At 39.1% G+C, this 25,241-nt stretch overlaps 1 pseudogene; it reads left to right on the forward strand.

Annotated features, from left to right (window-relative positions):
• The first annotated feature begins 10,160 nt into the window (after nt 1–10,160).
• Nucleotides 10,161–11,547, forward strand: LOC149499074 (uncharacterized; annotated as a pseudogene).
• The last annotated feature ends 13,694 nt before the right edge of the window (nt 11,548–25,241 follow it).

The raw sequence follows: 25,241 nt of genomic DNA on the forward strand, positions 1-25,241 counted from the left end.
CGGGAAGAAATCCCGCGAAGAACTCAAGTCAGAAATGAATTCTGCATTAACATCAAATCGGGAAGGAATCCCGCAAAGATATCAAGCCGGGAAGGAATCCCGTGAAGAAATCAAGTCAGAAATGAATTCTGTATTAATATCAAGTCGGGAAGGAATCCCGAAGAAATCAAATCAGAAATGAATTCCACAATCAGCATTAAGTCGGAATTGAATTCTGCCCCAACAGCAAGTCGGAAATAAATTTCGCACCAAAACGGAAACGAATTCCGTGCTAACATCAAGTCGGAGATGAATTCCGCACCAGCCGAGCACGAAGTTCGCATCCCGGAAGGAACTACGAAAGACCTGATTCTCCCCATCCCCCGAAGAGTTCTTGGAGATACATAGGCAGCCGAAAAGGCGCGGTCACAAAAATAAGTTTGCATCATAAAAAGCATTTTCTCTTTGCCAATATAAAAAAAATAATAATAAAAAAAAGAGAAGAAAAGAAAAAAAAAGCTGGAGTTGAAAACCCGAAAGGGCGGCTTCAGGCAAGAATTAAGCCCGCTAGGCTAAAAACCCGAAAGGGCGGTCTAGGCAAAAAGTTAGGGCAAAGAGCCTGCTAGAGTCGAAAACCCGAAAGGGCGGCTACTAGGCAAAAGTTAAGGCAAAACAGAAGAAAAAAAAAAGGTGCTTTCATGAATTCTTTCAGAGAGTCCATTTTTTCGTAGGATAAACAGCAAAGTATGTCCTTAAAATAAAAAAAATTTTCAAAGGTCTCCTTGGGAGTATATAAATCATTTTTTCCAGGGACCACTGAATTCCTTCGAGTCAAAATTCAATACAAGAAAAATTCGAGTCTCTAAATCGAGTCTCCTATAAGTCTCTCAAATCAAGTCTCCATCACCAGTGGTCATTCCACAACGAGTCGCAAAAATCGAGTCATTCTCAAAAGTTCGTTTTGAAGGCGTCACTCTTTGAGTCATTCCTCGAAAAAAAAGAGAGAGAGGAAAATGTCAATTCAATCCCCAGGGTTTCCAAAACAACCCTAAAAAAAAATGTCAAACATAATCGTTGAGAGGTAATTCTTTAATACCTCATCTCCACTCGGACCATCGTTTCTTCGATCCTTTCAGACGAGCGATGTCATCCACATTGTCTGTTTCCTCGAGTCATATAAGTGGCTTTGTTCTCTTTGATTCCTCAATCGATTGGACAAGTACAATACCAATGTTGTGAAGTATTCCATGGTCAGCACCATTCTGGGGGCAAGAAGTGATAAGAACCTTCACCATCCTCCCATCACAGAAGTAATCACGAAATTTTCTTAGTTTTTCGTTAAGAAGAAATTCTATTTCAGCTAATAAGGGCATCAATTCTCTCAAGCAGGGGGCAAAATCCTCCAAGTCGGATTCAGGGGCAAGTGTTATAAAAAAAAAACATACACAACCCAGGGTGGAACCCAACCATCGTCAATCTCTTTTACACAAACCCAGGGTAGAACCCGGTTAATGGTTGACCTTTTTTTACATAAAACCTAGGGTGAAACTATAACCAATAACCAACCACTTTTCACCCAAAACCAAGCCATTTGATCATTTCGACTTTAGGTGGACCCTTGGTTCTCAAAGAAGAAAACAAAAACAAAACAAATCTCTTTTCAAGCCCTCTGAGAGGCAAAACATCTTTTCAAGCCCTCATTAAGAGGCAAAACATCTTTTCAAGCCCTCATTAAGAGGCAAAATCTCTTTTCAAACCCTCATTAAGAGGCAAAACATCTTTTCAAGTCCTCTAAGAGGCAAAATCTCTTTTCAAGCCCTCATTAAGAGGCAAAATCTCTTTTCAAGCCCTCTGAGAGGCAAAACATCTTTTCAAGCCCTCATTAAGAGGCAAAACATCTTTTCAAGTCCTCTAAGAGGCAAAATCTCTTTTCAAGCCCTCATTAAGAGGCAAAACATCTTTTCAAGTCCTTTAAGAGGCAAAATCTCTTTTCAAGCCCTCATTAAGAGGCAAAACATTTTTTCAAGCCCTCATTAAGAGGCAAAACATCTTTTCAAGCCCTCTAAGAGGCAAACTCTCTTTTCAAGTCCTCTAAGAGGCAAAATTTCTTTTTAAGTCCTCTAAGAGGCAAACTCTCTTTTCAAGTCCTCTAAAAGGCAAAATTTCTTTTTAAGTCCTCTAAGAGGCAAAATTTCTTTTCAAGTCCTCTAAGAGGCAAAAACATCTTTTAAGTTGCAAACATAAATCCATGCATTTGATCATTTCATTTCAAAAAGAAAAAACCAACGGCGAGGTTTCCTTCTCTGCCCATCCTCAAAATTTGCTCCTTTAGACAGACACTGGCTCTCATAAATCTTTTTTATGATAGCCAGTGGGGGGCAACTGTGAATACTCAAATTTTGAGGCTCAAAAAGCCGGTTTTCCCGGCCGCAGCGGTGGCGGCCGTCCTTAAAGGCGGCGGTAGCCGCTATCGCCGGCGACAGCGGCTGCAGTCGCCCGTGAATACCCATATTTTGGGGCTCAAAGAGCCACTTTTTCCGGATTGCAAACAGTCCGGTCGGACCGGAGGTCATTCAAAAAGTTCACCGGAAGTGTGCCAATATGGTACTTGAAATGTCCGAAAAATTACGAGGATCACGGAACTGGTCTCGGAATATTTTTCGGAGGTTCGGAACTCCCGGAAAAGCCTCCGGAACGAAAAACAGAGAAGAAAAAGAAGGCACACATGCCCGCCCGCGGGGGTGGGCATGCCCGCCCAAGCTAGGCGGGCAGGCCCGCCCAGGCCAGGCGGGCACGCCCGCCCAGCATGGGCGGGCACACCCGCCCAAGCCTGGCGGGCGCCACCGCCCAGCCCAGGCGGGCAGGGGCGCCCGGTGTCACATTTTTGCCTATAAAAACGGCTCTGGGGCTCCGTTTTGAGACACTCAGTCTGTGTTGACGGACGCTCCTTCTCCCTACACTCCTTGCGATTCTTTACTGCTTTCTTGCATTTTTTAATTTTAATTTTATTGCTTTCTTGTGGTGATACTTGGTCACTAAATTAAAATTAATTAAAATTCCCTTAACGAGGAGCTTAACCTGGAGTTAAGAAGTGGCCGTCGATTAAATCAGGTACATGAACTAAACTCTGCCTATTTAATTTAGCACTTCATGCATGTTTCTCTTCTACTCCTCCTAATTCTACAACTGCATAAATGCATTCACGTCATCTTTAGGCAAGTAAATTGCCTCAATTAAATAAATTTAGGCTAAATGCCCGGTTAATTAATAATCGTGGTATTTAAACCTAAATCCGACAATATTGGCTAAAAAGCCTCGTTAATCAATAACTATGGCGAAATTGCCTTTATTTCGAACAAAGTCCGGCTTAAGTCCAATTAATCAATAATTGTGGCGAAATAGCCTTAATTAAACATGTTTTCTTGGCAATAAATTGTCTACATTGCAAATCAATTAATCACTTTTGGCAAATAAATTGCCTATAAGTAGATTAACCATTTTCTTAGCGACAAATCGCTTAAATCAATATTTTGGCTTCAAAGCCTTCAAACAATTGCTTTTGGCAAATAAATTGCCCTTAAGTCAATCAATTTTGGCAACAATCGCCCAATCATCAACTTTTGGCAATCAATTGCCTAAATCAATTTATTTGGGCTAAAAGCCTTCAAATAATCAATTTTGGCGACAATCGCCTAAATCACATCAATTTTTGGCAACAATTGCCTAAATCAACTCTTTTTGGCCAAAAGCCTTAAATCAATCATTTTGGCGACAAACGCCCAATCAATCAATTTTCAGGCAATAAATTGCCTAAATCAACTCTTTTTGGCTAAAAGCCTTAAAATCAATCATTTTGGCGACAATCGCCTAAAGTCAATCATTTTGGCAACTGAATTGCCTAAATCAATCTTTTTGGCTAAAAGCCATTAAAATCAACATTTTTGGCATCAAATGCTTAAAAATCAATCAATTCTTTGGCAAAATGCCTAAACAAAAATGCACAAAGCATACACACACTCATGCATTAAGCATACCCATTCAAAGCCCTTCAAAGAAGGCCTATCGAACTACGTTGACTTTGATCTTCCATTCAAATGGAAGTACGTAGGCACGTTTGGGATTTAACCCCGAGCGGCAAGTCGCAATCACTTAAAATTGGTTCAAATTACATTAATCACTTTGCAAAGCATTCATTCATGGTTAGTTTTGTCAGCATGACATAGTCTCGGGATCCATCTCGGGTTTGCACACCATGCCTTAAACATTGGGTTAATTAATCTAATAATTAGGTTAATTAAAATTGGAGTCACTTAGGGTTTTTTCCTAGTTTACCCTAAAATAATTAAACAAGGTGGCGACTCATACATTCACGTGCATTTCTTCCCTTAGTCACATGCATTCACATGCCTATGATATTTTGGGGAGGGGTTCACAGTTTGGCGACTTCACTGGGGAGAATTCATGTAATCTTATTGCATAAGAAGACTACGATTGCTGCATAGACTAACCCGCCCTTCTTTAGGGCATTATTTTAATATGCTTTGTTTCGCAGGGTACCCTAACACGAATCAAGTGTTCTTTCTTTAAGAATACTTGATGAGGAGATTTGAACCAAATTGACAAACTTGTTTAAGACATTTAAATTTGTTGATTTATTTGCACGATCGAGAATCCTTTTCTCCATTGCATAAAAAATGAATTTCAAATGAATTTCTTCTCTTTGTGTTCAAACTTCTGAGTCTGGATAGCAAGTAGCGCTGATCGGCAGGTCTCTTTGATTATGTCGACGGACAGCCAAAGCGTCCTCCCTGTTACCGCAAACCATCCCTAATCCTTTTGGGGGTGGCCCATGAGTATGCGTACCGTTGGACCCACGCGAAACTCTTTGTTTCACATGTGGTTAGGTATATCCTTACTCAAGGTTCAAGGGTCCCCTTATAAGCCAATTCTCTATTTGTGTCATAGCCTATAGAACCTATCCTTTAGGACTGTATGCACCCAATGATACGAATCATATCATTAAACAAAGTATGACGTGATGTTGTGCGCATTCATGACATATCATCTCATTAAAAAAAGAACATTCCATTTCAAAAGCTGGAAAATCACATTTTAGTCCATGAGACCTGAAAAATTCACATCTTGGCCCCAAAGGCCCAAAAATTCCCATTTTGACCCCTAAGGCCCTAAAATTCACATTTTGGCCCCTGAGGCCCAAAAATTCCCAATTTGGCCCTGAGGCCCAAAAATTTCCAATTTGGCCCCTGAGGCCCAAAAAATTCCCAATTTGGCCACAGAGGCCCAAAAATTCTCAATTTGGCCCAAAAGGCCCAAAAATGCCCAATTCGGCCCCTGAGGCCCAAAAAATTCCCAATTTGGCCACAGAGGCCCAAAAATTCTCAATTTGGCCTCAAAGGCCCAAAAATGCCCAATTTGGCCACAAAGGCCCAAAAATTCACATTTTGGCCCCTAAGGCCCAAATTTTTTTTTTGAGAACTCGGGATCCACCTCGGGTTCGTAGACTGTGCCTTAAACATTGGGATAATTAATCTAGCAACTAGGTTAATTAAAATTGGAGTCACATAGGGTTTTTCCTAGTTTACCCTAAAATAATTAAACAAAGTGGCGACTCACACACTCACGTGCATTTCTTTCTTTTGTCATATGTATCACATGCCTATGCAATCCGGGGAAAGGGGTTCACACCGAGCCTCCGGCGGCCCAGCCGCCGAACCCGGCCGCCGAGCCAGGCCGCCCGGCCACCGAAACAGTCCAAAATTGCCTATAAAAGCAGCCCCGGACCTTCTATTTTCCGGACTCAGTCTGTGTTGACGGACGCTCCTTCTCCCTACGCTCCTTGCGATTCTTTACTGCTTTCTTGCATTTTTTAATTTTAATTTTATTGCTTTCTTGTTGTGATACTTGGTCACTAAATTAAATTAATTAAAATTCCCTTAACGAGGAGCTTAACCTGGAGTTAAGAAGTGGCCGTCGATTAAATCAGGTACATGAACTAAACTCTGCCTATTTAATTTAGCACTTCATGCATGTTTCTCTTCTACTCCTCCTAATTCTACAACTGCATAAATGCATTCATGTCATCATTAGGCAAGTAAATTGCCTCAATTAAATAAATTTAGGCTAAATGCCCGGTTAATTAATAATCGTGGTATTTAAACCTAAATCCGACAATATTGGCTAAAAAGCCTAGTTAATCAATAACTACGGCGAAATTGCCTTTATTTCGAACAAAGTCCGGCTTAAGTCCAATTAATCAATAATTGTGGCGAAATAGCCTTAATTAAACATGTTTTCTTGGCAATAAATTGTCTACATTGCAAATCAATTAATCACTTTTGGCAAATAAATTGTCTATAAGTAGATTAACCATTTTCTTAGCGACAAATCGCTTAAATCAATATTTTGACTTCAAAGCCTTCAAACAATTGCCTTTAAGTCAATCAATTTTGGCGACAATCGCCCAATCATCAACTTTTGGCAATCAATTGCCTAAATCAATTTATTTTGGCTAAAAGCCTTCAAATAATCGCCTAAATCACATCAATTTTTGGCAACAATTGCCTAAATCAACTCTTTTTGGCCAGAAGCCTTAAGTCAATCATTTTGGCGATAAACGCCCAATCAATCAATTTTCAGGCAATAAATTGCCTAATTCTTTTTGGCTAAAAGCCCTAAAATCAATCATTTTGGCGACAATCGCCTAAAATCAATCATTTTGGCAACCGAATTGCCTAAATCAATCTTTTTGGCTAAAAGCCATTAAAATCAACATTTTTGGCATCAAATGCCTAAAAATAATCAATTCTTTGGCAAAATGCCTAAACAAAAATGCACAAAGCATACACACACTCATGCATTAAGCATCCCCATTCAAAGCCCTTCAAAGAAGGCCTATCGAACTACGTTGACTTTGATCTTCCATTCAAACGGAAGTACGTAGGCACGTTAGGGATTTAACCCCGAGCGGCAAGTCAAAATCACATAAACATCTTCAATTACATCATCTTCCTTGCAAAGCATTCATTTGTTTTGGTTAGTTCATCAACATGACATAGTCTCGGGATCCACCTCGGGTTCATAGACCATGCCTTAAACATTGGGATAATTAATCTAGCATTTAGGTTAATTAAAATTGGAGTCACTTAGGGTTTTTCCTAGTTTACCCTAAAATAATTAAACAAGGTGGCGACTCATACACTCACGTGCATTTCTACCCTTTTATCATATGCATTCACATGCCATTGATGTTTGGGGGAGGGGTTCACAAGCACGCCCATGGCAACTCTAGACAGACTTCCAGAGAAGAGCACGCCCTGCCTGTGCTCTGTAGCACGCCCGTGCCTCAGTACTTCACTAGCCCATGCTACCTAGCACGCCCCGTGCTTCACTAGCCAGACCTCCAGACTACAGCACGCCCAGCCCGTGCCATGAAGCACGCCCGTGCTGCCCAGGCGGAACCAGCGTGAATTTAACACGCAAATCAAGCCTTTCTCACATGGGCCGACTTCAGGGAGTTTCCTAAACACACTAAACAAGACCTGGACCTATTCTTGAAGAAAAAGGAGTCCTAATCAAGAAGAAATCAAGAGCCTAAACAGTTATGATCTCCTATAAAGGATTTTGCACTAAATAAGGATTCTATTTCCTAAAAGGAGTCAGACTTGCCTTCAGGACCTCTATATAAAGAAAGGAACTTCTCATAGCAAGGGATCTGGTTTTTTTTTGTGCAACACTTTACATAATTCTCTTCTTCTCAAAGATTTCAAGCTTCAAATAATTGTGCTAAGATTCAAGGAAGCCATCAACATAGTTGTGATACAGTTTTTATTCTAAACTCTTCATCTTGTTTCTTTCTTTATTATTGTATTTAAATATAATGGATGATTCAAGTATGATTGAGCTTAATTTAATTACTATGTCTAGCTAAACTTTTATACTAGGAATTTGATGTAATTTAATTCGATTCCAGCTTATAATATTAGATTTATTTTTCTTTGTTCTTGTTATAACTTATTATTGTGCTTAAGGCTTCCAGGCAGAAAAATTCCCCTGGATTGAATTATTTCAATAATCACATTCGGGAGAAGGGTTATTGATATGAACAAGGTAATAATTTACTTGAGAATAATAACTTGATGTGGAAACTATATGGTTTGACTCAAGGGGGGCTTTCATAAGTTAATAAAGTATTAAGTTGTGAATTCATAAAACAACCATAAAACCTAATGATCTGATTCATGTTTAATTTCACTATTAAGATAGGTGATTAAATTGGATTAGAATAGCTAACAATAAATCGGGAGAGCTTGTTAGTAACCTTAGGGTTGTTTTCTCCTACTTGAACAATTAAACTTGATTAATGAACTAATAGAATAAGCTGGATAGAATTAAATGAAATCAAATTCCCTAGTAGCTTAATCCCCTGATTTCTTTTCACCTAAATTTTGTGTTTGATCTCTTTTACTTTGAATTTTATTTACTTTACAGCGAATTCCTTTTATCATCATCTAAATAATAATAGGTTAATATAATTTTGGTAATTGATAAACAATCCCTGTGGATACGATACTTTCTTACTTTATATTACTTGTTGCGATTTCGTACACTTGCGAAAAAATACTGTCAATCTGGACTGTGTTCTCTTCATAACATTTGTAGGATTTTGTCTTAGCTTTCTAACGACTCTAATTTCATTTAATTTGGAGACCCATAGCTCCGGTTATGTTTTAAAAACACAGCAAAGGTCCATGTTATTTTTATGCTGGAAATTTTCTAAGTTAAGTCATTTTGTTTAAGTATGAGAATTTTTATGAATTACTTAAGTTTAAATTAAGTTTTTATTATGAGAAGACTAAAGAAAATGAATTTTCTGAGAAATGTTTTTGGGCTCTAATATACTTGGTGTGAATTTGATGCATGATTTGATTTTATTATGTATGATGAGCATGCTCGGCATTTGATGCCATTATGATAAGAAGCTATGATCATATGCTAGGCACGTGGGTGTCTTATGTTAGGGCGGACGCGCTCTATATGTTATGAAAAGGTTGGCGACCTAAGGCCATTATGAATAAGCTATGAAAACTTATCTGCTTCTTTTTCTCCTTAGTGTATGTGAGCCCTTAGACAATATTTTTAAGGAAGTGAAATAAATGAGATCACATTATGTTAATAACTCTTAATTTACCACAACTTATTTATGATATCAAATGAATTTCTAAAGCATGATGTGTTGGTGTGCATATGTACTGCACGTTCAAATTTAATGATTTTATGTATATAAATGATTGTTTTTAAGTATGTTGTCATCACAACATTGGTTTGTTGTGTTTTATGAGCACCACTGAGTTTTCTACTCAGCGCGTTGATTTTATCACGCGCAGGTTGGAGATTGTGCTTGCTGCTTAAAGACTTGAAGAGTAGCATCAGAGCTGAAGAGATCTTTTGGTAGTTGATTAGTATTTTATGTAACTAAAAATTTTGGCATGTATAACGATTACATTTTTGGAGACTGTATTATTTAATTTATACCTTAAACATGTTATTGTAAATTATTTTGGTGTATATATATTGGGAGATAAACTTGGACTTATTTAATGGTCAGAACATTAGAAGTTGATATATTTAAATGAATGTATTTAAGTGATGAATATTATAATGTTATTGAGGAACTATGGAGTTATGAAATTATAGAAGTGCTATTGTGTTGTTATTGGAGTTTGATGGGGTTTGGAGTTTGAATTTGGGAGTGCTTTGTATTCATATGTTTGGCAACTTCTATTTTTAGGGGAAACTCTTGCAGTTTTTCTGTAGGATTTTCCCAAATCATTTTCAAAACAAAATACTATTACTTGCTAAACTTGTGAATACTAAGTCACTTCTAATTCATAATATGATTGTTTGATTTATATGTAGGTTAGGACGGTGCCTCCGGCACCGAATGTGGCATCCACCGTTGGGTCTTTCGGGATCGGGCGGCGAGTGTTACATTTAGTGGTATCAGAGCATAGGTTTAGGCGGTTCTCGGACTATATGCATATATAGGCATTTATCTATTTTGAAGTGAGAGTATGAGTAATTTAAGTTAAATACATGCCATATTGATTTGGTTTGGAACTTCTCTCTGATGCGAACCTTTTGGTCTTTGTAGGAGTTGAGTGATGTCTCAACATCTGTCAGATGAGGAGGTGGATAGTTATGTCCCTCCTAGTGGTGGTATTCCTGTTGGAGATGCCGCTAGTGGTGCTATGGGTTCTGATGCAGAGCACGCTTTGAGGGTGGGGCAAGCTGCTGCAGGTCCTGCTGGGCCTAATCAGGATACATTTGTTCAGCAGTTAGTTACTGCTTTGAGGCAGGCAGCAGGAGCTGTTCCCCAGGCTCCAGTTGCTCCAGCCCCTGTTCCAGTTCGTCCCCCTATTGAGAAACTGAGGAAATATGGAGCTGTTGAGTTTATGGGTAGAAAGGATGATGTGGCTTCTACAGCAGAGTATTGGCTCCAGTCTGTGGAGAGGATATTGGAGCAGATGCAGTGCTCACCTGTGGACAGTTTGGTTTGTGCCACTTCCTTATTGAGAGAGGAAGCTTACCAGTGGTGGGATACTGTATCACGGACAGTTAGTGCTGAGCAGAGGACTTGGGACTTCTTTCTTTCTGAGTTTAGACAGAAATATATTGGGGAGCTTTACATTGACCAACGTAAAGCAGAGTTTTTAGCATTAAAACAGGGCAGAATGTCTGTGGCTGAATATGAGAGAGAGTTCATCCGATTGAGCAGGTATGCTACGGAGATGATTCCACTGAGTCTGATAGATGCAAGCGCTTCAGGAAAGGCTTGCATGATGAATATCACATGCATCTAGTTGCTCATCCTCATACATCATTGTCTTCCCTAGTGAAGGCAGCATTAGAACTTGAGGAAGTAAGGAATGAGCAGCAGGCTAGGAGGCAACGGAGTCAGCAGGGTCAACAAAAGAGGGTTCAGGGTATGGTATCTGGACAGACTTCTGGGGCTCAGTCTAGTAATAAGAGGCACAGAGGTCCATCACAGACATGGTCTAGACCTATTCAGAGACATGGACAGGGTACTCATGGCAGAGTAGCTCCACAAACCACATCTGTTGCTAGTGGTGGAGGTGCTACATGGATTGATATTCTGCCATGTCCTCAGTGTGGAAAGAAGCATTCCGGGGTTTGTAGGAGATTTTCTGGGGCATGCTTTCGATGTGGGTCTACAGAGCATTTGCTTCGAGACTGCCCTATGACTTTGGCTAGTGCAGCTCCGCATGTAGGGAGGTCGGCTCCTTATGTTTCGAGAGGCAGAGGCAGAGGCCGTGGTGATACAGGAGGCACTGGGAGTCAGAGGCCAGTTTCAGAGACAGTGGAAAAACTTGAGTCCAGAGCACCTGCTAGAGCGTATGCTATCTGGACTAGGGAGGAGCAGGATGCTCCAGACGTTATCATTGGTACATTCTCTCTCTTTGATATTTCTGTATATGCTTTGATTGATCCTGGCTCTACTCATTCATATTTAGGCATACGTGTGGGTAGATTGGGTAATATGCATGCTGATATGTTAGAGCATAGTATTGAGGTTACTAATCCCTTAGGTCATAGTGTCGTAGTTAATCGGGTGTATACAGATTGTCCATTGGTAATCTATGGCCATGTGTTTCTGGGAGATCTAATAGAGTTGCCTTTCCGAGAGTTTGATGTGATCTTGGGTATGGATTGGTTATCTAGACATGGAGTTATGATTGATTGTAGACTTAAGAGGATTACACTCCAGACTTCATCTGGTGAGGAGATTGTAGTTGTGGGTGAGAGGTCGGATTACCTCTCTAATGTTATTTCTGCTTCTACTGCTAGAAGATTGATCCAGCATGGTTGTGAGGCCTACTTAGCCTGTGTACTTGCTCCAGAGTCAGAATCTCCTAGTGTCCATGATATACCCACAGTATGTGATTTTTCGGACAGAGGAGTTGCCTGGTTTACCTCCTGAGAGAGAGGTTGAATTTAGTATTGAGGTTATTCCTGGTACTGCACCGATATCCATTGCTCCATATCGAATGGCGCCTGCTGAGTTGAAAGAGTTGAAGATACAGATTCAGGAATTGCTTGATAAGGGGTTTATTCGTCCTAGTGTATCTCCGTGGGGTGCTCCAGTATTGTTTGTAAAGAAGAAGGATGGATCACTTAGATTGTGTATTGATTACAGACAACTTAACAAAGTTACTGTGAAGAATCGGTATCCATTGCCTCGGATAGATGATTTGTTTGATAAGTTGAGAGGAGCTAGTGTATTCTCGAAGATAGATCTGAGATCAGGTTATCATCAGCTAAGGGTGAAGGCATCAGATGTACCTAAGACTGCTTTCAGGACACGCTACGGTCACTATGAGTTCTTGGTAATGCTGTTTGGTTTGACTAACGCTCCTGCAGTGTTCATGGATTTGATGAACCAGATCTTTCATCCTTATTTAGATCAGTTTGTGGTTGTGTTCATTGATGACATCTTGGTATATTCTCGGACTAGAGAGGATCATGATCACCATTTGAGAATTGTACTTCAGATATTGAGAGAGAGGCAGTTGTATGCTAAGCTGAGTAAGTGTGAATTCTGGTTGTCTGAGATTGCTTTCTTGGGTCACATTATTTATGTTGAGGGTATTAGAGTTGATCCGTAGAAGATAGAGGCAATGCTTGAATGGAAGCCACCTAAGAATGTTACAGAGATTCGGAGTTTCTTAGGATTGGCTGGTTATTATAGAAGATTTGTCAAGGGATTTTCTCTCATTGCGGCTCCTTTGACTAGGCTTCTTCAAAAAGATGTCAGATTCGAGTGGAATGATAAATGTCAGAATAGTTTTGAGAAGCTGAAGACGATGCTTACTGAGGCTCCAGTGTTGACACAGCCAGTTTCGGGTAGATTGTATGATGTGTATAGTGATGCTTCACATAATGGATTGGGTTGTGTGCTTATGCAGGAGGGTAAGGTAGTTGCTTATGCTTCTAGACAGCTTAAACCACACGAGAAGAACTACCCTACTCATGATTTGGAGTTAGCAGCTATAGTCTTCGCTTTGAAGATTTGGAGGCATTACTTGTATGGTGAGAAATGTCATCTGTATACGGATCATAAGAGTCTCAAGTATCTGCTTACTCAAAAGGAGCTTAATCTGAGACAGCGCAGATGGTTAGAGCTACTTAAGGACTATGACTTCACCATTGATTACCATCCAGGTAAAGCTAATGTGGTAGCAGATGCACTTAGTAGGAAGTCCTTGGTTGCTTTATGTGCTATGAATACTCGATTATCTGTAGCTAGTAATGGTGCACTCGTGGCAGAGCTTATGATTAGACCTAGTCTACTTCAGTAGATTCGAGATGCACAGAAGGATGATGAGACAATTGCCTTATGGAAAGACCTAGTCAGAGATGGAAGGAAAAAGAGATTTATGATTAAAGATGACGATTGCTTGTACTTTGGGTATCGGATTTGTGTGCCTAAAATTTCAGAGCTGAGGAAGAGTATCTTAAAGGAAGCTCATAGTAGTCCCTATGCTATGCATCCTGGCAGTAATAAGTTGTATTAGGATTTGAAATCACAATATTGGTGGCCGGCGATGAAGAGGGATATCACAGATTATGTGTCGAGGTGTTTGACGTGCCAGCAAGTGAAAGCAGAGCATCAGTTTCCTTCTGGTTTGTTATACCCTACTTCTATTCCAGAGTGGAAATGGGATAAGGTTACTATGGATTTTGTTACTGGATTGCCTTTAACTCCTAAAAAGAAAGATGCTGTATGGGTAATAGTTGACAGATTAACTAAGTCAGCACACTTTCTTCCTGTTAGGACCGACTTCACCATGGAGCAATATGCAGAGCTGTATATAGATGAGATAGTGAGATTACATGGGGTTCCTTCTTCCATCATTTCAGATAGAGATCCGAGATTTACTTCTAGATTTTGGAAGAAGCTACATGAGGCTCTAGGTACTAAGCTGAATTTCAGCACAGCTTTTCATCCTCAGACAGATGGTCAGTCAGAGCGGGTTATTCAGATTTTGGAGGATATGTTAAGAGCTTGTGCTATTGAGTTTGAGGGCAGTTGGGAGAAGTACATTCGACTTGTAGAATTTGCCTACAATAACAGTTATCAGTCGAGTATTCAGATGGCCCCTTTTGAAGCACTATATGGTAGGAGATGTAGGACTCCACTGTGTTGGTCAGAATTGAGTGAGGGCAAGATGGTAGGTCCAGATTTGATTCGGGATACAGAAGAAAAGGTCAGAATTATCAGAGATAGATTGAAAGCAGCTTCAGATCGTCAGAAATCTTATGCGGATTTGAAGAGGAAGGATATAGAGTATGCAGTGGGAGATAAGGTTTTCCTTAAGGTATCTCCGTGGAAAAAGATATTGCGATTTGGAAGAAAGGGTAAGCTTAGTCCTAGGTTCATTGGTCCATATGAGATCATTGAGCGTGTGGGTCCATTAGCCTATAGACTAGCTTTACCACCAGACCTGGATAGGATACATAATGTTTTCCACGTATCTATGTTGAGGAGGTATCGGTCCGACCCATCACATGTAATATCAGTGGAATCTATGACTATAGAGCCAGATTTAACTTATGAGGAAGAGCCAGTGAGGATACTTACTAGGGAAATTAAGGAACTAAGGAATAAGAGAATTCCGTTGGTAAAGGTTCTTTGGAGAAACCATAAGACCGAGGAAGCTACATGGGAAAGTGAAGATATTATGAGACAACAGCATCCTCAGTTGTTTAATTCAGGTGAATTTCGAGGACGAAATTCTTTAAGGGGGGAGAACTGTAACGCCCTATTTCTTCTTGTGTTTTAATAGTAGTTTACCGGTCTGTGAATAGTACCACCGGTCTGGAAGTTGGTATTATTTTTGGTTCGAAAAATTACTATTTATGTTTTATATTTTATTTAACATTTTTGGAGCATGTATGCATGGTTTTTATGGGTAGAAAGTAAGTAAGGAATATTTTTGGAGAATTTAGATACTTAGTGAATAGTGAATTGTGGTGTTATATTAAGTAAGGAAGTTTGAGCAATTTTTTTTTTTATGGAGGAAAATTGAGGAATTATTTTTATGGGATAAATTAGAGACTTTTGTGGAGATAAATAATATTTTGAAGGAATTTAATTGGAGAATATTTGGAGAGAAGACCAAAATACCCTCCAATTTGGAGAAAAGACCAAAATACCCCCTTAGTTGCTTTAATAAAGCAACTATCAATTATTGAGCACCAACTTTTGCCTTCTTCTTCTCCATACACGTTTCCTTCTTCTCCTTCTTCTTCTTCTTCTTCTTCTTCTTCTTCATTTTCTTCAATTCCTACTTAGTAAACACCCATCCAACTTGATTTAAGGCATAAATCTTAGAGAGTGAAGCTAGAGAAGTAATCTTTGGTGACTAATTTCAAGGAATTTGGTGATTTTTCTACTTGGGTCAAGTAAGTGATTTTATGATAAGTGAATTATTTTTGGATTTAGAGTTGTCTTTTAGCATATACATGCTTAATCATGCTCCACTTACTTCTTTTCTTTGTTTTCTTTGTTTGATTTTGAGTTTCTTCCATGTAGAGGGTGGAGAGCCTTCTAATAAGGATAAAGGCAAGACCAAAGCTTGAGAAGCTTTGATTAAAGCTTGTTAAAGCTTGTTTTGAAGGTTAGTGTTCATAAACACACTCACCTTACTCAAATTTTGATTTTGTGCCTTTATGCTATTATGTGTATATTTTGAGATTTTGTATGAAATGATGGATTTGTTGAATTTTGGTTGCCATTACATGCTCTTGGATGATGTTTGATGAGTATTTATGTTGTGGTAGACATTTCTACCTTGTATCTTTGTGGTTCATGTTCCTTTCATGGATAAAGTAAACTGAATTTGGGAAAAACGAGATTTTGAGTGAGATTTAGGACCATTTTTCAATCCTTTCTAATTTCCATCTGTGTCTAAGTCCTTCATAAAAGTTGTAGGTCTATCTCTTAGCTTTCCAACCCATCCTCTTGTGTCCAATTTGGAGATATATAACTCAACTTATGGCTGAAACACCCAAACTGACTCTGTTTGTGTCGGGCCACATGCATCACTGATTTTAGTGCCCATTTTGACCACTATAATGACAAGATTAGGTTCTGAGTTCTTCATAAAAGTTGTTGCCCTGTGTCTTGAGAATTCTCTCGTTCTAGATTGGTTTAATTTGAGTGTGGGGTTTAGTAGAAATTCAAGAAACAATGGACTTGGTTCTGCTAAATCAGGTCTGGTCTGTCAGTCTGTGTTCCTAGCTTTGTTTTGTTATCTTCCATATTGATCTGGGCTGTGATCCCTTCATAACATTTGTAGGATTTTGTCTTAGCTTTCTAACGACTCTAATTTCATTTAATTTGGAACCCATAGCTTCGGTTATGTTTTAAAAACACAGCAAAGGTCCATGTTATTTTTATGCTGGAAATTTTCTAAGTTAAGTCATTTTGTTTAATTATGAGAATTTTTATGAATTACTTAAGTTTAAATTAAGTTTTTATTATGAGAAGACTAAAGAAAATGAATTTTCTGAGAAATGTTTTTGGGCTCTAATATACTTGGTGTGAATTTGATGCATGATTTGATTTTATTATGTATGATGAGCATGCTCGGCATTTGATGCCATTATGATAAGAAGCTATGATCATATGCTAGGCACGTGGGTGTCTTATGTTAGGGCGGACGCGCTCTATATGTTATGAAAAGGTTGGCGACCTAAGGCCATTATGAATAAGCTATGAAAACTTATCTGCTTCTTTTTCTCCTAAGTGTATGTGAGCCCTTAGACAATATTTTTAAGGAAGTGAAATAAATGAGATCACATTATGTTAATAACTCTTAATTTACCACAACTTATTTATGATATCAAATGAATTTCTAAAGCATGATGTGTTGGTGTGCATATGTACTGCATGTTCAAATTTAATGATTTTATGTATATAAATGATTGTTTTTAAGTATGTTGTCATCACAACATTGGTTTGTTGTGTTTTATGAGCACCACTGAGTTTTATACTCAGCGCGTTGATTTTATCACGCGCAGGTTGGAGATTGTGCTTGCTGCTTAAACACCTGAAGAGTAGCATCAGAGCTGAAGAAATCTTTTGGTAGTTGATTAGTATTTTATGTAACTAAAAATTTTGGCATGTATAACGATTACATTTTTGGAGACTGTATTATTTAATTTATACCTTAAACATGTTATTGTAAATTATTTTGGTGTATATATATTGGGAGATAAACTTGGACTTATTTAATGGTTAGAACATTAGAAGTTGATATATTTAAATGAATGTATTTAAGTGATGAATATTATAATGTTATTGAGGAACTATGGAGTTATGAAATTATAGAAGTGCTATTGTGTTGTTATTGGAGTTTGATGGGGTTTGGAGTTTGAATTTGGGAGTGCTTTGTATTCATATGTTTGGCAACTTCTATTTTTAGGGGAAACTCTTGCAGTTTTTCTGTAAGATTTTCCCAAATCATTTTCAAAACAAAATACTATTACTTGCTAAACTTGTGAATACTAAGTCACTTCTAATTCATAACATGATTGTTTGATTTATATGTAGGTTAGGACGGTGCCTCCGGCACCGAATGTGGCATCCACCATTGGGTCTTTCGGGATCGGGCGGCTGGTGTTACACTAGGGCTGGCCCAACTCTGGAAAATAAGCCCAACCAGCCTTACACTAATTATTAAGTCTACTAAAAGAATTTAAACAAAATAGGACAAATGGGCCAGAGGCCCTACACAACCCATACTTAAGCTCATAATGAAATAACATCCTCCTAAATTTGCCTAAGTATAGAACATGTAAAATGCATCAATGGGCAGCCTCTTTGCATGCCTTAAGCACCATAACAAACTTTGGTGCTTCTTCAAGTTCAATCTCACATCTTGCATAACTATGATCTTGAAGCTCCAATGTGATTTGTTCTTGAACAAATGCATTCAAGGCTGCTCGTAGCTTGGTTGCACGAGCTCTTGTGATTGCCCCAACAGGTAGAGCTAGAGGATCCTTCATCTGGCTCCCTTGATCCGTATCATTCCCTCCCTCCTCAAAAAGATTTGTCCTCAAATCTGAATCATAATCAAATAGAGAAAGGTCTGAAACATTAAAGGCAGTAGACACACCATATTCACCTGGTAGATCAATCTTGTAGGCGTTGCCATTTATCCTCTCCAACACTTGAAAAGGCCCATCACCTCAGGTAGCAATCTTTCCCTTCCTTTGGTTTAGGAATCTTTCCTTCCTCATGTGCACCCAAACCAATCTCCAGGTTGAAATACCACACCCCGCCTTCCCTTGTTGGGACAGTCAGTATAGCTTTTGTTCTTCATGTCTATATGATCGTTAGCCTTAACATGCATCTTCTAGACGAATTCAGCCTTCTTCTCACCATCCAAGTTAACAATTTCACTCAAAGGCAAAGGAGACAAATCAAGCACAGTCAAAGGATTAAAACCATACACAAGCTCAAATGGACTATAACTACTAGAAAAATGTATAGACCTATTATAAGCAAATTCAATAAAAGGCAAACAATCCTCCTAGGTTTTCAGATTCTTACCGACCACCGCTATAAGTAAAGTACCTAGAGTTCTATTGAGTACCTCATTCTGGCCATCCGTCTAGGGATGACAAGTAGTAGAATACAGCAAACTTGTACCAAGCTTACTCCATAGAACATGCCAAAAATGAGAAAGGAACTTGGCATCACGATCTGAGACTATAGTGCATGGAACCCCATGCAATCTCACAACCTCCCTGAAAAATAACTCAGCTACATGGACAGCATCATTGCTCTTATGGCATGCAATGAAATGTGCCATCTTACTAAACCTATCCACAACAACAAAAATACTATCCCGACCACGCTTTGTCATGGGCAATCCATAGAAATATCAGTGCAAGGCAAAGTAGGTACAAGTAAAGGCATATAAAGACCATGAGGCATAGATTTAGACTTAAGCTTGCTCACATGCAATACACACACCACACAGTTTTTCTACATCTCTACGCATATGTGGCCAAAAAAAATATTCAGCAAGCATATCATATGTCTTATGAATCCCAAAATGCCCCATGAGTCCCCCCATAATGTAATTCCAACACAAGCATTTCATGCATAGAACATTTGGGTATACAAAGTTTGTTTCCCTTAAATAAATACCCCTCATGCCTAAAGAACTTGTTAAAAGCCCCATGTTCACACGCACTCCAAATAAGACCGAAGTCATCATCATCAACATACAAAGATTTTATATGCTTAAATCCTAACAACTTAGCAGAAAAAGTAGTAATTAAAGCATACCTCCTAGAAAGTGCATCAGCCACAATTTTTTCTTTCCCTTGCTTGTATTAATCACAAAAGGAAACTGTTCAATGAATTCAACCCACTTACCATGTCTCTTGTTCAACTTACCTTGTCCCTTGAGGTGCTTTAAAGATTCATGGTCAGTGTGTATGACAAATTCTTTGGGTAGAAGGTAATGCTGCCATACCTCCAATGCTCTTACCAAAGCATACATCTTCTTATCATAGGTTGAATAGTTGAGCTGCGCTCCATTGAGTTTCTTACTGAAATAGGCAATAGGCTTTCTCTCCTGCATCAACATCGCACCAATACCTACACCAAAAGCGTCACGCTCAATCTCAAATGTTTTATCAAAGTCAGGTAAAACTAAAATAGGAGTAGAATAAAGAATGAATTTTAAAGTATCAAATGCCCTTTGTTGCGCTTCCCCCCATTTGAACCCAACTTCTTTCTTTACCACCTCTGTCAGTGGGGCTACTATAGTAGAGAAGTCCTTCACAAACCTCCTGTAGAAACTTGCCAAGCCATGAAAACTCCTCACTTCAGAAATAGATTTTGGAGTTGGCCATTCTCAAATTGCTTTGACCTTCTCTTCATCAACTTCAATCCCCTGTGCACTCACAACAAAACCAAGAAAAACAAGCCTATCTATGCAAAAAGTGCATTTCTGTAGTTTAGCATATAACTTTTCATCTCTCAAAGTTATCAATGCTAACCTAACATGCTCAATATGCTCAGCAATAGACTTGCTATAGATCAATATATCATCAAAATAGACCACAACAAACTTGCCTAGAAAAGCACACAAAACATGATTCACTAATCACATGAAAGTGCTAGGTGCATTAGTTAAACCAAATGGCATAACCATCCACTCATATAAACCATATTTAGTCTTAAAGGCAATTTTCCATTCATCACCTAATTTCATCCTAATTTGATGATATCCACTCATTAAATCAATTTTTGAAAAGTATTTACTACCATGCAGTTCATCTAACATATCATCTAGCCTAGGAATTGGATGGCAATACTTAACTGTGATTTTGTTGACAGCTCGGCAGTCAACACACATCCTCCAAGAACTGTCCTTCTTAGGCACAAGTAATACAGGAACTGCACATGGGCTCATACTCTCCCTCACAAATCCCTTAGACAATAGGTTGTCAACTTGGCACTGCAACTCCTTAGCCTCCACAGGGTTGCTCCTATAAGCTGGCCTATTAGGAATTGTAGCTCCAGGCACGAAGTCAATCTGATGCTCAATGCCTCTTAGGAGTGGCAGTCCGCTAGGCATTTCATTAGGAAACACATCAGAAAACTCCTGCAACAAAGAAACAAAACTAGAAGGCAAAGAAGAAGTGTCAATGTTAGTCAAATTAAGCAAGATTTCCTTCAACCGAATCATCAAGACTGGCCTACCCTCACTAACACTGCTTCGGATCTCTCTCTCTCTCTCATATACATGTTTTGTTTATTTCTTCCCTCTGTTGTTTTTTCACTCACCAATGGGCCATTTAATTGTTTCTTTTCACTCTTGGCCTCGTTTTCCCCTTTTCTTTATTTTTATTTTCTCCCTCTCCCTGAATACAATTCTACCCCTCGCTTTCTAATATCCTCTTTTGGTCCAGATAGACCTCTTGTGGTGTCAAAGAAGCTAGGACCACATGTTTACCAAAATAGGCAAGGAAGAACCGGTTAGTGTACCCATCATGCTGGACTAGCCTATCGAATTGCCATAGGCGGCCTAGAAGAATATGCCTAGCTAGCATAGGTACTAAATCACAGTTGACCTCATCCGTGTACCACCCAATGGAGAATGGCACCTTCACCTACTTGTTTACTCTCACAGAACCCATATCATTTAGCCATTGACATTTATATGGCCGTGGGTGCTATACACATGTCAAACCCAATTTCTGCACCATGCTCAAACTAGCTACATTATTGCAACTTCCACTATCAATAATCAAAAGGCATACCTTGTCAAGTACCAAGCATCTATTATGGAAGATATTCTCTCTTTGTTCTAAGCTCTCCTCTTGAACTTGCATGCTGAGAACGCGCCTGGTAACGAGTAACTGACCCATCTCAGGTTGTAAAACTTCTTCATCAACCTCATCATCATCATTGCAGTCCTCAAGTGGCAGCATTGGGTTTTGTTCATCTTCAGATTCAAAATAGGTGTATACATCCCGAATCACTATTACCCTCTTGTTAGGGCATTGAGAAGCTATATGGCCCTTCCCAAGACACTTGAAACACTTTGTCTCTACTAGGAGTGTTGGAGCTTGATCCCTTCTAATAAGTTGGAGGATTAGGCGTGAATGCCCTAGACACTGAATCTGTCCCCTTTCATGTAGAGCCTTGAAACTTCTTTTTCTCCTCTTTTTTAGGCTATCTAGGACTCTAATAGTTGCTGTTGTTGTTGGCAGTCCTACTTGTGGTAGTGCTCTTCCCTTTTCTCTGCTTCTCTATCTTCATAGCCATATTCAGCATCTCCTCCATGGAATCGTACCTAGACAACTCTATTGCATCAGCTATGTCCTTGTTAAGACCCCCTAAGAACCTAGCCATAGTCGTCTCCTCGCCCTCCTCTATGTGTGCTCTAGCCATGCACATCTCCATGTCTGTATGGTAGTCTTCCACTGATTTGTCTCCTTGAGTGAGCCTATGAAGTTTCTGTTGGAACTCCCTGAAATAATAAGCAGGAAGTGTTTTCGTCGACGCCACCCGAGCAACCCGAAAAACGCTCGAATTTTTATTTTTTGGAAATTGGAAATTGATCCTTATTTTAACAAATGGTGATAAAACCTTTTTACTGCATGCGATGCCGATAAATCGGTCTTATAAAACATTTTGAGTCGCCACCCATTTTTTCGGCAATGGGACCGTTTCCAATTTTATTTTAAAAAGTGACTTCATTTTAAACCCAATTTTATTTAAGGCCAATTATTTTAAAAGACTGGTCATGCGCACCAAGTGCGATTCTGGATAAGGGAATTATGTACGTAGGCCCGTTGGAAGCTGACGCCCAGAAAACCGGCCTCTTTTAACCTACAATTTCTAATTTATTTTAATTTAGAAAAGCCAACTTATTTATACAAACCCAACCCGAATAAATCGAACCGAGTTCCTATGCGGAAAATCATTTAATCGTCCCAAATAAATCCATTCATTGCATTCATAACCATTCAAACTACATCAACCATTCAACCCACAACAGTTAAGTTAAAATAATCAAAAGACCCGCTCTTGCCTTATGGTTAAAGGCGGGCCACAAACCGAACCTAAAATACATTCTACCCGATTTAAATTTCAGAAACCCTAATAAGCCCGAAATCATGCATAACAATAAATTAACCTACTTGATTTGATTAAATGGCAACCTGCCCACAATTGGTTGTTTCTTGAATTATAAAAAGAATTGAACATTTATTTAATTGTACAACATTATTATTTTTTAAAAAAAAATAAAAATTATTCTGGAACCCTAGAACAGTCGCGTCACGCAGCTGTTCTATGGAAGAACAGTTGCGTGATGGACCTAATAGTTGCGTGACGCAGCTGTTCATGGCTTTGGAAAAACCTTCAGATTCATCAGTCGTTTATCTCAAATATAAAGATTAAACAAGAAAAAGTGAAATAAAATTATGAACACGAACAGTTCCGTCACGCAACTAGTCGGGGTAATGTTAATATATTTTGGACATGAACAGTTCCGTCACGCAACTTGTAGCTGCGTGACGCAACTACTCTGGTCCGTAACTACCTTTCAAACAACCCTTTTTACATTTTCTTTTTATCAAAACTTGTTTTAATATAACTCAGAAATATCCAATAATGGGCAGGGTACCGTTTTATCAATATCAAGCTACTCAAACATCAACAAAAATAAATAATAACGAATAAATAACTAAAAAAAACAAGAAAAGTTTAGATAATTACCTAACCCTCAGATTGAGGATTGTACACAATCTAAACGTCTTAGGAGTAAGGTTTCAAGGTCCCAGAAATCTTTGTTCACCAAGTTTTAACAAAAATCTATTTTTTTCCTTTTCTCTCTTTTTCTCTTTTTGTGTGATTTTTTGTTTTCAACCTAATTAATTTCTAAGGCTGTTTTTCTTCAAGATGACTCAAAGGAGTTCTTGTAGAAAGCCTCAGCCGCAAGTGTATATTTCTTAGCCCTTAAAATTTCTCTCCTCTCGTCCAAAATCTGCCTGCTTAAGATAAAAACGCAGTATTTATATGGATAGGGCAATAGAGGATAGCTGCGTCACGCAGCTAGTAGTCGCGTGACGGACCCGAGAGCTGTGTGACGCGGCTCACTTTCTGGACCGTTGCCACGTACCCCAAACAGAATGCAAAACCGTTATTTGTCGGCTTTCAGGGTGACATCACCTTAATTGGAGTTGCATGACACAACTATCAGTGTCGTCACGCACCTTATAGCTGCGTGATGCAACTCTAGTGCAAGTCAAACTTCTTTGAATTGGTTTAAATCGATCCTTGGTTTAAAGACTTCCGGATAACCATGATTCCTTATTCCGCGTCCTCGTATCCTCATTGGGTTAGGTGGGGCCATAAAAACACGCGTCAACAGTTTGCCCCCCTGTTGACGCGTAATTTTATACCCCCACCTGACCCGATGATGATATGAGGACAAGGGATAAGGTATCACGATAAACCAGAAGTGTTTGAACCAAAAATTAAACCAAACCGCCCAAAGGAGCCTAACCCGCGTTAGGGCTGCGTCACGCAGCTGGTACCTGCGGGACGGCACTCTTAGCTGCGTCACGCAGCTCCAACAGGGCTGACACCTCTGGCGCGCGCCCGTGCAACGGCCTGCACTGTTTGTATTGATACGCGGCAACTGTACGAAAAGTAAGTCGCGTCACGCAGCTTACGGGTGCGTCACGCAGCTTATACCTGCGTGACGCGACTATGCTCTGTTGCCCTAGCCATATAAATACAACATTTTGCAGCAAAAACGGGACCTTTTTGACACTTTGCTCTCATTTTCCTCTAAAAAGATAACCTTCTGAGATTAAGTTTTTGATTAACGACTAGAGCTTTTTCTCAAGAACTCAACTGAGTAAACTTGAGGAAGATCAAGCCATAGATATTTTAGGTTTAAGATAAAAAAAAATACAAAAAGATAAGAAGAGGAAAAGAGAGGAAAAAGAAAAAAAGGAAAATGATTTATTTTTGTGAAAGAATTTGGTGATCACGCTTCTGGGATCGTGAAACGTTATCTCTAAACCAATCTCAGTGCATGCAGTCCTCAAATCTGAGGGCTAGGTAACGATTCTAACTTTTCCTTTTCATTTGTAGCATTTTATCTCGATATAAAAATCTCATTTTCATAGTGTTTAGTTGACCTATTATTGATAAAACGTAAGTTTGTCCATTGTTGAGCTCTTCTGGGTTGATTTTAATCACTTATAATAAAAAGAACACGTAGAACAGAGTAGTTTGAAAGGTAGTTACGGACCAGAGCAGCCGCGTCACGCAGGTAGTAGCTGCGTGACGCGACTGTTCACGTCCAAAAGCCCTTAGTTTGGATTGGACCACCTGCGTGATGCAGCTGTTCGCGTACTCAGCTTCTATTTTGTTTTATACTTTATTTGATGTTTCGCTATAAATAAATAATCAACATGTTTGAGTATTTTTAAATAAGTCACGAACAGTTTCGTCACGTAGCTAGGAGTTCCGTCACGCGACTGTTCTTCATAGAACAGCTGCGTGACGCAACTGTTCTAGTCTACAGGACCATAACCAGAGTTCCGTCACGCTACTGTTCTTCATAGAACAGCTACGTGATTGTGAACACTCAAATTTTGAGGCTCAAAAGCCT

This window comes from Jatropha curcas, chromosome 1 (assembly GCF_041381405.1).
Source record: "Jatropha curcas cultivar XTBG-Jc1 chromosome 1, XTBG_Jcur_1.0, whole genome shotgun sequence".
Classification (NCBI taxonomy): Eukaryota; Viridiplantae; Streptophyta; class Magnoliopsida; order Malpighiales; family Euphorbiaceae; genus Jatropha; species Jatropha curcas.